This window comes from Salvelinus fontinalis, chromosome 39 (assembly GCF_029448725.1).
Source record: "Salvelinus fontinalis isolate EN_2023a chromosome 39, ASM2944872v1, whole genome shotgun sequence".
In the NCBI taxonomy this organism is placed as follows: Eukaryota; Metazoa; Chordata; class Actinopteri; order Salmoniformes; family Salmonidae; genus Salvelinus; species Salvelinus fontinalis.
Genome location: NC_074703.1, coordinates 2,486,504 through 2,500,695, shown reverse-complemented (window position 1 = coordinate 2,500,695; position 14,192 = coordinate 2,486,504). Strand labels below are relative to the sequence as shown.

At 40.3% G+C, this 14,192-nt stretch overlaps 2 protein-coding genes across 2 annotated transcripts in view; both read right to left on the bottom strand.

Moving 5' to 3' along the window:
- LOC129838858 (serine protease FAM111A-like) overlaps positions 1-12,899 on the bottom strand; it is a 25,992-nt gene extending 13,093 nt beyond the window's left edge. Inside the window, exons 1-3 of the mRNA XM_055906088.1 lie at positions 12,752-12,899; positions 12,334-12,387; positions 12,033-12,119 (exon numbers count right to left, since the gene is read on the bottom strand). The gene's annotated coding sequence lies outside the window, so the exon portion shown is untranslated. The remainder of the gene's footprint in view (positions 1-12,032; positions 12,120-12,333; positions 12,388-12,751) is intronic.
- Positions 1-14,192, bottom strand: part of LOC129838857 (serine protease FAM111A-like) — an 85,265-nt gene that overhangs the window by 57,369 nt on the left and 13,704 nt on the right. The window lies entirely within an intron of this gene.

The window sequence follows — 14,192 nt, the reverse complement described above, 5'->3', positions numbered from 1 at the left end:
CATTTGTTTGTTAATGTTCTATTCAAAGTATTATATAAATGTTTAGTAACCTACCTGTGTTACTGAGTTGGTTGATCTGAGACCTGAAAGAGGAAGGTGTGTCAGTGATCATTGTTTTTATACCTGTACCTACTTGCATATGTAGGTATGTTTTTATACCTGTACCTACTTGCATATGTAGGTATGTTTTACACCTGCGCAATGAAGGGAATTAATATACACACCCTGTGGAAAGGTACTGGCTAAACCAGGTGCTCAACGCTTGTTGTTAGCAACTACAGCCATCATTACTAATGCTTTAAGATAGTCTAGAAACTACAGCCTTCATTACTAATGCTTTAAGATAGTCTAGAAACTACAGCCATCATTACTAATGCTTTAAGATAGTCTAGAAACTACAGCCTTCATTACTAATGCTTTAAGATAGTCTAGAAACTACAGCCTTCATTACTAATGCTTTAAGATAGTCTAGAAACTACAGCCTTCATTACTAATGCTTTAAGATAGTCTAGAAACTACAGCCTTCATTACTAATGCTTTAAGATAGTCTAGAAACTACAGCCTTCATTACTAATGCTTTAAGATAGTCTAGAAACTACAGCCTTCATTACTAATGCTTTAAGATAGTCTAGCAACTACAGCCTTTATTACTAATGCTTTAAGATAGTCTAGAAACTACAGCCTTCATTACTAATGCTTTAAGATAGTCTAGAAACTACAGCCTTCATTACTAATGCTTTAAGATAGTCTAGCAACTGCACATCCTCATGCCAACCGGTTTCTAATGCGATAAGACAGCTGGCATCCTATTCCAATACCTTCCATACTCATCACAGTTCTAATTGATAGACTAAACATGCTAGATCCCTGAGCCTGAATCATTCAGTCGACTGAACAGGTGCTAGCAACTGCTTTAGCCATCACTGTTAATACAACTTCCTGTCCCAATGAATTGAACATCATTTAATGGACTCAACAAAATAAGTCAACACTGTTATTTTTACACCCCCTTTTTTACTGTGTAGCTACCCTTCCTCCTAGACTTTGTCGTGGAAAATCATCTCAGAAATATAACGCTTTATCAGAACTTGTGAAATCAAAACATGCTTTTATTTACAATTGTATAACCATCTGGAATGTCCCGCGGAACACACACCGCTTCCCAGCCCCCGGCCCCAACATTTATACACACATCATATTATGTCCCTCCCTTATGCAAATGAAGTTTCCTTTTTGAAGTCATTCACCACCATCTGTTTTCACTTAGTTTATAATGGTGGCCAGACCCTCTATTCCAGTGTGTCAACAAACTATGTGTCCCTTCCCTTCACCACTAAATCAATACACTCTTTGTTCTGTTCCCCCCTATCTTTAGGGTATCCAATTGCTTTTAGGCGCCTAGGTGTCTGACCCATTTTTAGTGGAATGGGTAGACTATAAATCTAGTGTGTCAAAGCTTTTTCCATACATGCACTTTAAAGCACGTATGACTTTGGCCATCTGCTAATCTTTGGTTTCCTGTATTTACCAGAATGGCAAATGCACTCACATCTGCCTTCTTATACTATTTTCTAGTATACTCCTGTCTATTGTTTAATAGTGTGATATCTACCTACATATGTCAATTACTCCTACAACTTCTACTGTGTAGCTACCCTTCCTCCTAGACTTCTACTGTGTAGCTACCCTTCCTCCTAGACTTCTACTGTGTAGCTACCCTTCCTCCTAGACTTTTACTGTGTAGCTACCCTTCCTCCTAGACTTTTACTGTGTAGCTACCCTTCCTCCTAGACTTTTACTGTGTAGCCACCCTTCCTCCTAGACTTCTACTGTGTAGCTACCCTTCCTCCTAGACTTCTACTGTGTAGCTACCCTTCCTCCTAGACTTCTACTGTGTAGCTACCCTTCCTCCTAGACTTTTACTGTGTAGCTACCCTTCCTCCTAGACTTTTACTGTGTAGCCACCCTTCCTCCTAGACTTCTACTGTGTAGCTACCCTTCCTCCTAGACTTTGATTGTTGCTTTCATGATATGGTTATTTGTATTTATTTATCTGCATCTGTGCGGTTAAAGGGAAGGACATTATTGCTGCGCCACCAGAGTCTCTGGGTTCGCGTCCAGGCTGGGCTGGGTTCGCGCCCAGGCTCTGTCGCAGCCGGCCGCAACCGGGAGATCCGTGAGGCGACGCACAATTGTCATAGCGTCGTCCGGGTTAGGGAGGGTTTGGCCGGTAGGGAGGGTTTGGCCGGTAGGGATATCCTTGTCTCAGTATGTAAAAAAAAATGTAATAAAATGTATGCACTCTACTGTAAGTCGCTCTGGATAAGACCGTCTGCTAAATGACTAAAATGTTTTTAAAAAATTGCGCTTTTAAAAAATACACATTTAAACTGGATTTGGGATCAAATGTTTTATATTAGGTGACAGTACATAATGTCACCTTTTATTTCAGGGTATTTTTTACCATGGCATCCGACAGGAGACCGTCCAACCATTAATGATGTATACGGGTAAGATAGTCTAGCTAGCTACATTATCAGATATTACACGTTTCTAATTTTGACAGAAAGAGACATTTGCTTGGCTAGCTATAGCCTAATGTTAGCTAGCTAACATTGAACCTGGTTGGTTAGCTACCTGCAGATTCATGCAGTGTAGTAACGTCATGAGTTGTGATTATGGTTCATTATTTACCTAGCTAGCTAATGTTAGCTGGCTGGCTCGCTAGCTAACGTTACGTGTATGACCTTATTATTCGTATCTCAGAGCCATTTGCTTAGCTAGCTATAGCCTAATGTTAGCTAGCTAACATTGAACCTTGTTGGTTAGCTACCTGCAGATTCATGTTGGGATTATGGTCCATTGTTTACCTAGCTAGCTACATGTCTTAAAAGACTCCACTATTCAAGTAAGTTAACCATTTCGGGTGCGTTCGTAAGTTCAGTCTGGCCATCTATTCCTATTTCAGAGCACTCTCGTCTGAGTGTGCCAGAGAGCGCAGAATAACTGATGAATTTACAAATCCTCAACATCCGTTGAATATGGCAGGTGTCAGTTGCCATCATCACAGTTACAGTCACCAACACTCTGGATAACATGAAAACAGCCTAACCAGCTCTGCTAGGGAGAGTAAAATGGTCAGAGTGGGGTGTTCTCTCATTTATGTGTCTGGAAGTAGCTAGCAAGCTAGTCAATGTTAGCCAGTTAGCTTGGGTGCTTGACGTTCGGATCAACCCTTATCATCGACCAGAGCGTTTGGCGAGCGCTCTGAACTCGAAACGTTCTGATTTTACAAACGGACAATCTGACAGCACAGTTGCAGTCACCAACGCTCTGGATAACATAACAGCCTAACCAGCTCTTCTAAGGCGAGTAATGTTCATTGAGCTGTTCTCTCTCACTTAGATGTCTGGAAGTAGCTAGCAGGTTAGCTTTGGTGCTTGACTGCTGTTAGTACATTCAGATCAACCCTTAAAGAGATGGGTGGGGCTAAAGCTTAAGAGGGTGTGAACGATGCTGAATGGGTGTAGACAAAGAAGGGCTCTCCAATAGTATTAACAAAATATTCAAAGGCCATTTCTCAAGTTTATCAACTTTCAAAGCAAAATTACTTTCCCATTGTTTCTCAACTGTAGTGCATGTATACCATTTTGTAGCTCTGTGTCTCTACTTTTATCCAATGTAAAAAACACCAATTCAATTGTTGTTACATAAGACCAGTTTGAGCTGGTCGGTCACATATTGTAATGGGTCTGTGTGTAGCTGGTGAGATGAGTCAGGCGCAGGACAGCAGATATGAGTAATGAAAGCAATTTTACTCAAATATATCACAATAAACGTCGTATAAATACAAGGCCACAAATACGGACCGCAATACAATAAACAATTACTCACAAACATGGGGGAACAGAGGGTTAAATAATGAACAAGTAATTGGGGGATTGAAACCAGGTGTGTAAGACAAGGACAAAACAAACGGAAAATGAAAAGTGGATCGGCGATGGCTAGAAGGCCGGTGACGTCGACCGCTGAACGCCGCCCGAGCAAGGAGAGGGACCGACTTCGGCGGAAGTCGTGACACATATCTGTTTTAACGTTTAGAATTGAAAGCACTTTATGTATCTTCTGTAGTTTCTCCATTTGAAGGAGTTATAAGTATTTGGACAAATTCACTTATGTGTATTGTTGGGATCTGAGAATATGAAAGATACTTCTTCATGTCACTGAGGGAGAGAGGGTAATGTATAACATTTACATTATGTCAGGATATGTTATTGTGAGCTGTCAGAGATCCTCTGGGAGGAGAAGAGACACAGTCTGGTACCAGTCACCATGACAGCCGTGAGTTGGGGAGGAGTGAGCACTTTGGGGTAGCGGTCAGGTCAGATGAAGTGAGGAAGAACAGATATCACTAAGGTTCTGTCTAGCAACAGAGATGCATTGGCTGTTCAGATGTGTAGGAGGAGACTCGGCGTAGGAGAAAGGATTAAATATCAGTGCTTGTGTGAATATGTCTTGGTCGATTCAGCTGGTCGATCCTTTGGGAAGAATAAACTTGGTTTAAGCTGTCATAGTGTCCGTCGAGTTCTTACTCTGATAATTAGAACATAACAGTCTTAAAGTAGTCCAAAGTGTAGTATTTGGTCCCATATTCCTAGAACGCAATGACTACATCAAAATCTTGTTACTCTACAAACTTGTTGGATGCACTTGCAGTTTGTTTTGGTTGTGCTTCAGATTATGTCATTTTGGAGTCACTTTTATTGTAAACAAGAATAGGTTTCTGAACACTTACACAATTAATTACCGTGATTACAGATAATCATTAATGAACCGTGAATAATGCAGGGTTGCAAACTGGTGAGGGCCTTTTTTGTGTTGCACTGAAACATGCAATAAATCCCTGCTAGGGGGGAAATGCAGGTTTTAACTAATTAATCAACAAAGAATATGATCTACATGATCCGTCTCTGTGTGTAAAATAAAAAAGTTGTTCATGTGAACCTAACTCAAAGCAAAAAAATGTAAAGAAAGCAATCCAATGTTATTTGTTGTCTAGACTTTACTGCAAATGACACTCAAGTCTTCAGACAAAACAATACACAATACAGTTACCATGACAGCCTTTATAACAGAACGCTTGTTACCATGACAGCCTTTATAACAGAACGCTTGTTACCATGACAGCCTTTATAATAGAACGCTTGTTACCATGACAGCCTTTATAATAGAACGCTTGTTACCATGACAGCCTTTATAATAGAATGCTTGTTACCATGACAGCCTTTATAATAGAACGCTTGTTACCACGACAGCCTTTATAATATAAGGCTTGTTACCATGACAGCCTTTATAATAGAAGGCTTGTTACCATGACAGCCTTTATAATAGAACGCTTGTTACCATGACAGCCTTTACAATAGAACGCTTGTTACCATGACAGCCTTTATAATAGAACGCTTGTTACCACGACAGCCTTTATAATATAAGGCTTGTTACCATGACAGCCTTTATAATAGAACGCTTGTTACCACGACAGCCTTTATAATATAAGGCTTGTTACCATGACAGCCTTTATAATAGAACGCTTGTTACCATGACAGCCTTTACAATAGAACGCTTGTTACCATGACAGCCTTTATAATATAAGGCTTGTTACCATGACAGCCTTTATAATAGAACGCTTGTTACCACGACAGCCTTTATAATATAAGGCTTGTTACCATGACAGCCTTTACAATAGAACGCTTGTTACCATGACAGCCTTTATAATATAACGCTTGTTACCATGACAGCCTTTACAATAGAACGCTTGTTACCATGACAGTCTTTATAATAGAACGCTTGTTACCATGACAGCCTTTATAATAGAACGCTTGTTACCATGACAGCCTTTATAATAGAACGCTTGTTACCATGACAGCCTTTATAATAGAATGCTTGTTACCATGACAGCCTTTATAATAGAACGCTTGTTACCATGACAGCCTTTATAATAGAATGCTTGTTACCATGACAGCCTTTATAATAGAACGCTTGTTACCATGACAGCCTTTATAATAGAACGCTTGTTACCATGACAGCCTTTTATAATAGAACGCTTGTTACCATGACAGCCTTTTATAATAGAACGCTTGTTACCATGACAGCCTTTATAATAGAATGCTTGTTAGCCATGACAGCCTTTACAATAGAACGCTTGTTACCATGACAGCCTTTATAATAGAACGCTTGTTACCGTGACAGCCTTTATAATAGAACGCTTGTTACCATGACAGCCTTTATAATAGAACGCTTGTTACCATGACAGCCTTTACAATAGAACGCTTGTTACCATGACAGCCTTTATAATAGAACGCTTGTTACCATGACAGCCTTTATAATAGAACGCTTGTTACCATGACAGGCTTTATAATAGAATGCTTGTTACCGTGACAGCCTTTATAATAGAACGCTTGTTACCATGACAGGCTTTATAATAGAATGCTTGTTACCGTGACAGCCTTTATAATAGAACGCTTGTTACCATGACAGCCTTTATAATAGAACGCTTGTTACCATGACAGCCTTTATAATAGAACGCTTGTTACCATGACAGCCTTTATAATAGAATGCTTGTTACCATGACAGCCTTTATAATAGAACGCTTGTTACCACGACAGCCTTTATAATATAAGGCTTGTTACCATGACAGCCTTTATAATAGAACGCTTGTTACCATGACAGCCTTTATAATATAAGGCTTGTTACCATGACAGCCTTTACAATAGAACGCTTGTTACCATGACAGCCTTTACAATAGAACGCTTGTTACCATGACAGCCTTTATAATAGAATGCTTGTTACCATGACAGCCTTTTATAATAGAACGCTTGTTACCATGACAGCCTTTATAATAGAATGCTTGTTACCATGACAGCCTTTATAATAGAACGCTTGTTACCATGACAGCCTTTATAATAGAACGCTTGTTACCATGACAGCCTTTATAATAGAACGCTTGTTACCATGACAGCCTTTATAATAGAACGCTTGTTACCATGACAGCCTTTATAATAGAACGCTTGTTACCATGACAGCCTTTTATAATAGAACGCTTGTTACCATGACAGCCTTTTATAATAGAACGCTTGTTACCATGACAGCCTTTTATAATAGAACGCTTGTTACCATGACAGCCTTTATAATAGAACGCTTGTTACCATGACAGCCTTTATAATAGAATGCTTGTTACCATGACAGCCTTTATAATAGAACGCTTGTTACCATGACAGCCTTTATAATAGAACGCTTGTTACCATGACAGCCTTTATAATAGAACGCTTGTTACCATGACAGCCTTTATAATAGAACGCTTGTTACCATGACAGCCTTTATAATAGAACGCTTGTTACCATGACAGCCTTTATAATAGAATGCTTGTTACCATGACAGCCTTTATAATAGAACGCTTGTTACCATGACAGCCTTTATAATAGAACGCTTGTTACCATGACAGCCTTTATAATAGAACGCTTGTTACCATGACAGCCTTTATAATAGAACGCGTGTTACCATGACAGCCTTTATAATAGAACGCTTGTTACCATGACAGCCTTTATAATAGAACGCGTGTGACCATGACAGCCTTTATAATAGAATGCTTGTTACCATGACAGCCTTTATAATAGAACGCGTGTTACCATGACAGCCTTTATAATAGAACGCTTGTTACCATGACAGCCTTTATAATAGAACGCTTGTGACCACACACACCTAAATATTGCACTTGGGAGAAAAACATCTTAAAGTAGAAATAGAATGAAACAAACAGGCATTCTATTGTTGCTCTAATATAGTGGCCACTATAGACATCGATCAAGTGCACAAAGCTACATGTGTGCAAAAATAATGTTCAATGAGTAGAAAATGTAATAATCCCCTCTCACTTACACACATGTTGCTGTCAAGTTCAACACAACAAAAACAATATCTGTTGGGCTATACTGAACATTATCACACTGTACGATTTCTTCCGGTGTACATCAATTCTATAATGTGCCAGCAGAGCATGATACCATTTGTTGGCATAATTGATCTCTTTCAGGCAGAGAATACACCTGGCATACCGCTTTTTATCCACTGTATTGAAAAAGTTAGAAAGAGGGAAAGTGTGTGGTGTTCCTTTCACCTCTATAGCGGCATCCATCTTAAACCAGGCCCAGCTCCAACTACACTTGATCCCTGAATCCACTTGTTTAACAAGCAACGCCTAATTTTCACTTAATTCTCTCATTCTGAAAATTAACCATATACTATAGAGGGACAACATCAGTTCACAGGAAGTAGTTAGTTTGTTAGCTAGTTAACTAAGTTAGTTAACATTTCACACAGATTGCCAGGGTCCAGTAAGCAACTAACGCGTTATTACTTGAAGAATGGCAAGGAGTCGTTAGCTGACTTCATTAGCCAGCTAATTTTCACATCAAGAACTAAATAATTTGATCAGTTAAACTGGCTAATGTTGCTCAACATTTCTCTGGCTAGCTAACGGGGAATTTGATACAGCTAACAAGATACTTAACAATACTTGTTCCACCACACTTTCTCCCTCACCTCAAACTTTCCAAATGCCAGTAGTTTTTCGGTTACAGCTCATGAAGTAGGCTTCATCACCTTCTCACCCCCGTCTCCATGGTCAGGCTTCTCACCTACCTCTTTGTTATTGTTCAGGGGACGCGATGCTGTAAGTTAACTTGCAAACTGCCTTTCTACTCTCTGCTGTCTTTCCAGAGCGCGCGCTGATGCTCTTACTAGCAAGTTGGTTGTCTCTTCTCTCTTCAGTCGAGTGCCACATTCTGTTATGTGAACAACTGGCTGAGCCTTGGATGCAACCAGTATTTCTACAAACGTGCATCACTCGTTCGCATATAGCCAGTAGACATCCAAATGACTGTTAGCTAAGATTTTGAAAGTATGATGTTGGCATGATCAGTCCAATTAAAACTACTGTAGATATAACCTGATTTGACATCATTTTATTTGTGACCAATGACCTTGAGCTTTCTTGGATGGGCACTTCCAATGTAACCCTATGGCTACACCCAAGGGGCTTGAATTCTCGAGCTCTCCCCGTAGATCGAGCTCTCACCTAAAAAGCCCATATTCCACTGGTTGAGAGAAATTGTCATTGTTTTTGGGCAGAATTATGTGAGGCTTTATGTGTTGTTGTTGGAGGTGCGTGTTGGTCAGTTTAGCTCAGAAAATGCCGCTTTCAACAATCTTCCGCCACAGGCAGCCGCCTAATCTGCCTAAATGAGCCGTCGTGTTATCCATTTTTCTGTGCTTTTGAGGCTTCTTTTTACAGTCTATGGGCGAGGAAAGTGTAGGCACAGTGATCTGAGCTTGCATTGGCCAGCAGCAGATCTATAGGTGTACTTGATTTTCTCTCTGGACCTGCCGGGTAGGCGGAGTCCTACCTTCAAACACATGAAATGGTTAAAAATTGGCGCTAGGGCTGCTGAATCAAGTTGTACCTACCGTTATTAACAGTGTGAAGCGAATAAATACAAATAGGAACACAAGGCTTTATCAAATATTTTTATAACTAAAACCGAGATAGACCACAGCCTGTCGAGGCAAATGAACAGGCAAGGAGATGGTGTGGTGGAAATTCTACCTTTAACTAATAATGAGGAAAGGCAAAGTCAGTAATCAATCAAACTTTAATTAAAACCCTATTATAATAAGGAGGCTGGTCCCCCCGCCCACGCAGGTGAAATGGAGTGAGAGCCTGCTGTACAACGAGTACAGGAGCATTTATATAGTCAAGATACCCCATGCAAGCAGCTGCAACGCATGTGACCCTATGTGTGTGTGTGTGTGTGTGTGAGGGAGGGACAACTGGGTGAAAAGGTTGCCTCAGTCTGTTACAACTGAGTGAGGACAACAGGGGCCAGAATGACAGGAAGTCACTCCAGACAGACTTCCTCTAACAGTAGCTCAACGGTTCCCCCAAGCTGGGCAAGCAGGTGCCAAGACTGTAGGCCCAGATGATGTATGGTCGTACTGGTCTTACTCTCACTCTCACTCTCTCTCACACACACGCACGCACGCAAACACACACACGCACGCACGCAAACACACACACGCACGCACGCAAACACACACACACACACACACACACACACACACACACACACACACACACACACACACACACACACACACACACACACACACAAAAACACAAAAACATGGATCTTTCGCCCAGAAACAGGCTCCAAACAGAACAATAGCTTTATCATTGGGTGTGCAGAATATAACCTTTACTCTGTCTCCAGTTAACTTAAAAGGAACCAGTCAGTTTCTTCAAGTCTTTGACATCATAGATCTGTCTTTTTGGTCAAGCTATAGAAGGTAATGCAGAGAGATAGAATTATAATAACAATTAGAAAATTACCTTGTTTTACATTTTACAATTTAGTTGAGTAGAAATTATACATACATACAGTCGTATGTGAAAATGCCAAATGATTACTGAAATGTGAACCAAACAGTCTCTTATGAGGACATGATTGATAAGCTTGTGTTATTACCACCCTACTAGTCCGTACAACAGGTGTGTTCAAAAGACAAGTGGTCAATTATTGAAAGGTTTTGGATTGATAAACTTGTGTTATTACCTCCATACTATTGTGTAACAACACAGGGTGTGTTCGTAAATTCAATCTGGAGTGCCAGAGTGCGCGCTGGGCGTTGGTAAATTCAGAGCGTTGTCAGATTATCCGGTCATATATTCAGAGCGTTGTCAGATTATCCGGTCATAAATTCAGAGCGTTGTCAGATTATCCGGTCATAAATTCAGAGCGTTGTCAGATTATCCGGTCATAAATTCAGAGCGTTGTCAGATTATCCGGTCATAAATTCAGAGCGTTGTCAGATTATCCGGTCATAAATTCAGAGCGTTGTCAGATTATCCGGTCATAAATTCAGAGCGTTGTCAGATTATCCGGTCATAAATTCAGAGCGTTGTCAGATTATCCGGTCATAAATTCAGAGCGTTGTCAGATTTTCCGGTCATAAATTCAGAGCGTTGTCAGATTATCCGGTCATAAATTCAGAGCGTTGTCAGATTATCCGGTCATAAATTCAGAGCGTTGTCAGATTATCCGGTCATAAATTCAGAGCGTTGTCAGATTTTCCGGTCATAAATTCAGAGCGTTGTCAGATTGTCCCGTCATAAATTCAGAGCGTTGTCAGATTGTCCGGTCATAAATTCAGAGCGTTGTCAGATTATCCGTCATAAATTCAGAGCGTTGTCAGATTTTCCAGTCATAAATTCAGAGCGTTGTCAGATTGTCCGGTCATAAATTCAGAGCGTTGTCAGATTGTCCGGTCATAAATTCAGAGCGTTGTCAGATTATCCGTCATAAATTCAGAGCGTTGTCAGATTATCCGGTCATAAATTCAGAGCGTTGTCAGATTATCCGGTCATAAATTCAGAGCGTTGTCAGATTTTCCGGTCATAAATTCAGAGCGTTGTCAGATTGTCCGTCATAAATTCAGAGCGTTGTCAGATTATCCGTCATAAATTCAGAGCGTTGTCAGATTATCCGGTCATAAATTCAGAGCGTTGTCAGATTATCCGTCATAAATTCAGAGCGTTGTCAGATTATCCGTCATAAATTCAGAGCGTTGTCAGATTTTCCGGTCATAAATTCAGAGCGTTGTCAGATTGTCCGGTCATAAATTCAGAGCGTTGTCAGATTGTCCGGTCATAAATTCAGAGCGTTGTCAGATTGTCCGGTCATAAATTCAGAGCGTTGTCAGATTATCCGGTCATAAATTCAGAGCGTTGTCAGATTGTCCGGTCATAAATTCAGAGCGTTTCGCTCTCAGAGGGTTCAGAGATCTCATTGGACGCTCTGGCCGTGGAGTAGGGTTGATCCGGCGTTCTGGCTTCACAACGGCAGTCAAGCACCCGCTAACAGGCTTGCTAGCTACTTCCAGAGACAAATGAGAGAACACATCACTCAGATCATTTTACTCACCCTTGCAGAGCTGGTTAGGCTGTTTTCATGTTGTCCAGAGCGTCGGTGACTAACTGTGCTGCTGGTGTAACCAACTTTACATAACCCCTGAGAAGAAAGACACATGGACAACCACACTTCAGGTTGACTTGGTTTTTATCTGCAGTAAAATATATAAAACAGTGATGACAGGCATTGACAGGATGGTCACAGTCACATGTTCACTACTCTCAGAATATCTCTCTCAGACTCAATCTACAAAGTGATCGTATAGTATACATGCGTTGTGTTTAGAAAATAACAAAAATACAGAAAAGCATACCTGCAGTAAAAGATATCAAACAGTGATGACAGGACGGTCACAGCCACACGTTCACTGGTTAGGTAGGACACAATATGTATTTTAGATAGGAGCAACAGTAGTGACACATGGCCTCAATGTGAAGTGACATTAATAAAAAAATAAACATTCACTTAATATTTCAATAAATCACCTGCTAGCAGTAGCTAGCGAGACATTGTAGTGCAGTGACCGACGGTGTTATTTAGCTCGTCATTAATATGGCAAACTAAACCAGCAAAAAATATGTGTAATCCCATGTGTAACTCTGTGTTGTTGTATGTGTCGAATTACTTTGCTTTATCTTGGCCAGGTCGCAGTTGCAAATGAGAACGTGTTCTCAACTAGCCTACCTGGTTAAATAAAGGTGAAATAAAACATTTAAAGAAAATAAACTTACCGAAACAGGTCTTAAATACATTAACGGATAAATAAATACATAGTCACATTCGCTATTGTCTTTATGTTATATGAAACCGTTTTCCAAAGACACTATTGTGTTATACAGTTTTAAAAACAGGTGTTTATATACAGAGGAAGTATCTCTCTCAGACTGAGGAGCAGGTAGACCAACTTCCCAAATAGGGGAGAAGTACTCAAAACCCACTAGTTGTTCACTAAAAGAAAATAAAACAAAAATAGTACGTCCGAAGACCTCTCGTATTGCCAACCTTACTACAATGGCAGCAAATAATTCTTATGAATTCAACAACACATAATGAAAGAAAACTTTATTTATAATCACCCCTTTTCCTGAAGTGAATGGTTTCACCCACGACTCTTGGCACGAACCGCGGCGTTCTTTGACATTTCAATTGCGCGCGAAGTTTTCATTTTGTCACACTGGCAAAAATGTAATTCCGCGCTCTCTTTTTTTTGCCGCCTTTTACTGACACCGGGTGTTGAGCGTTCTTAAATTCATCAGCTCTGACACATTCGGATGAGAGTGCTCTGAAATTGGAGTAGATAGCCAGAGTGAATTTACAAAACGCACCATTAATGTGACATTCAGGGCTCTATTTTAACAAACCTAATGCAATGGTAAATCTCAGCGCTGGCGGTAGCGTTTTAGGTTCGGGAGTGTGTCCTTAATAATATTTGTTTATATTTTCATAACCTGAAAGAGCTGTGTTTTCACTAAAGTGCTGGGTTTTAATGAATAAACAAGTTATGGTGTGTCGAGGATTGGCCCATTACTGGCCAATCAGAATGTGCTCCATGGCTAAATATGTGGTTGGTTCAAGTTGTGTATTTACGGTCTTTAATGTATTGCGTTGTCATCAACTCCAATGCAAATGTTAGTCCGTTATAGCCTAGTTTGTTAATAAATAGCCTGCTTATAAACTCAGCAAAAATAGAAACTTCTCTTTTTCAGGACCCTGTCTTTCAAAGATAATTCGTAAAAATCCAAATACAGATCTTCATTGTAAAGGTTTAAAGACTGTTTCCTATGCTTGTTAAACGAACCATAAACAATGAATAAGCATGCATCTGTGGAACGGTCCATAAGACACTAACAGGTAGGCAATTAAGGTCACAGTTATGAAAACTTAGGACACTAAAGAGGCTTTTCTACTGACTCTGAAAAACACCGAAATATGAAAGATGAAGAAAGATGCCCAGGGTCCCTGCTCATCTGCGTGAACATGCCTTAGGCATGCTGCAAGGAGGCATGAGGACTGCAGATGTGGCCAGGGCAATACATTGCAATGTTCGTACTGTGAGATGCTAAAGACAGCGCTACAGGGACACAGGACGGACAGCTGATCGTCCTCGCAGTGGCAGACCATGTGTAACAACACCTGCACATGATCGGTATATCCGAACATCACACCTGCGGG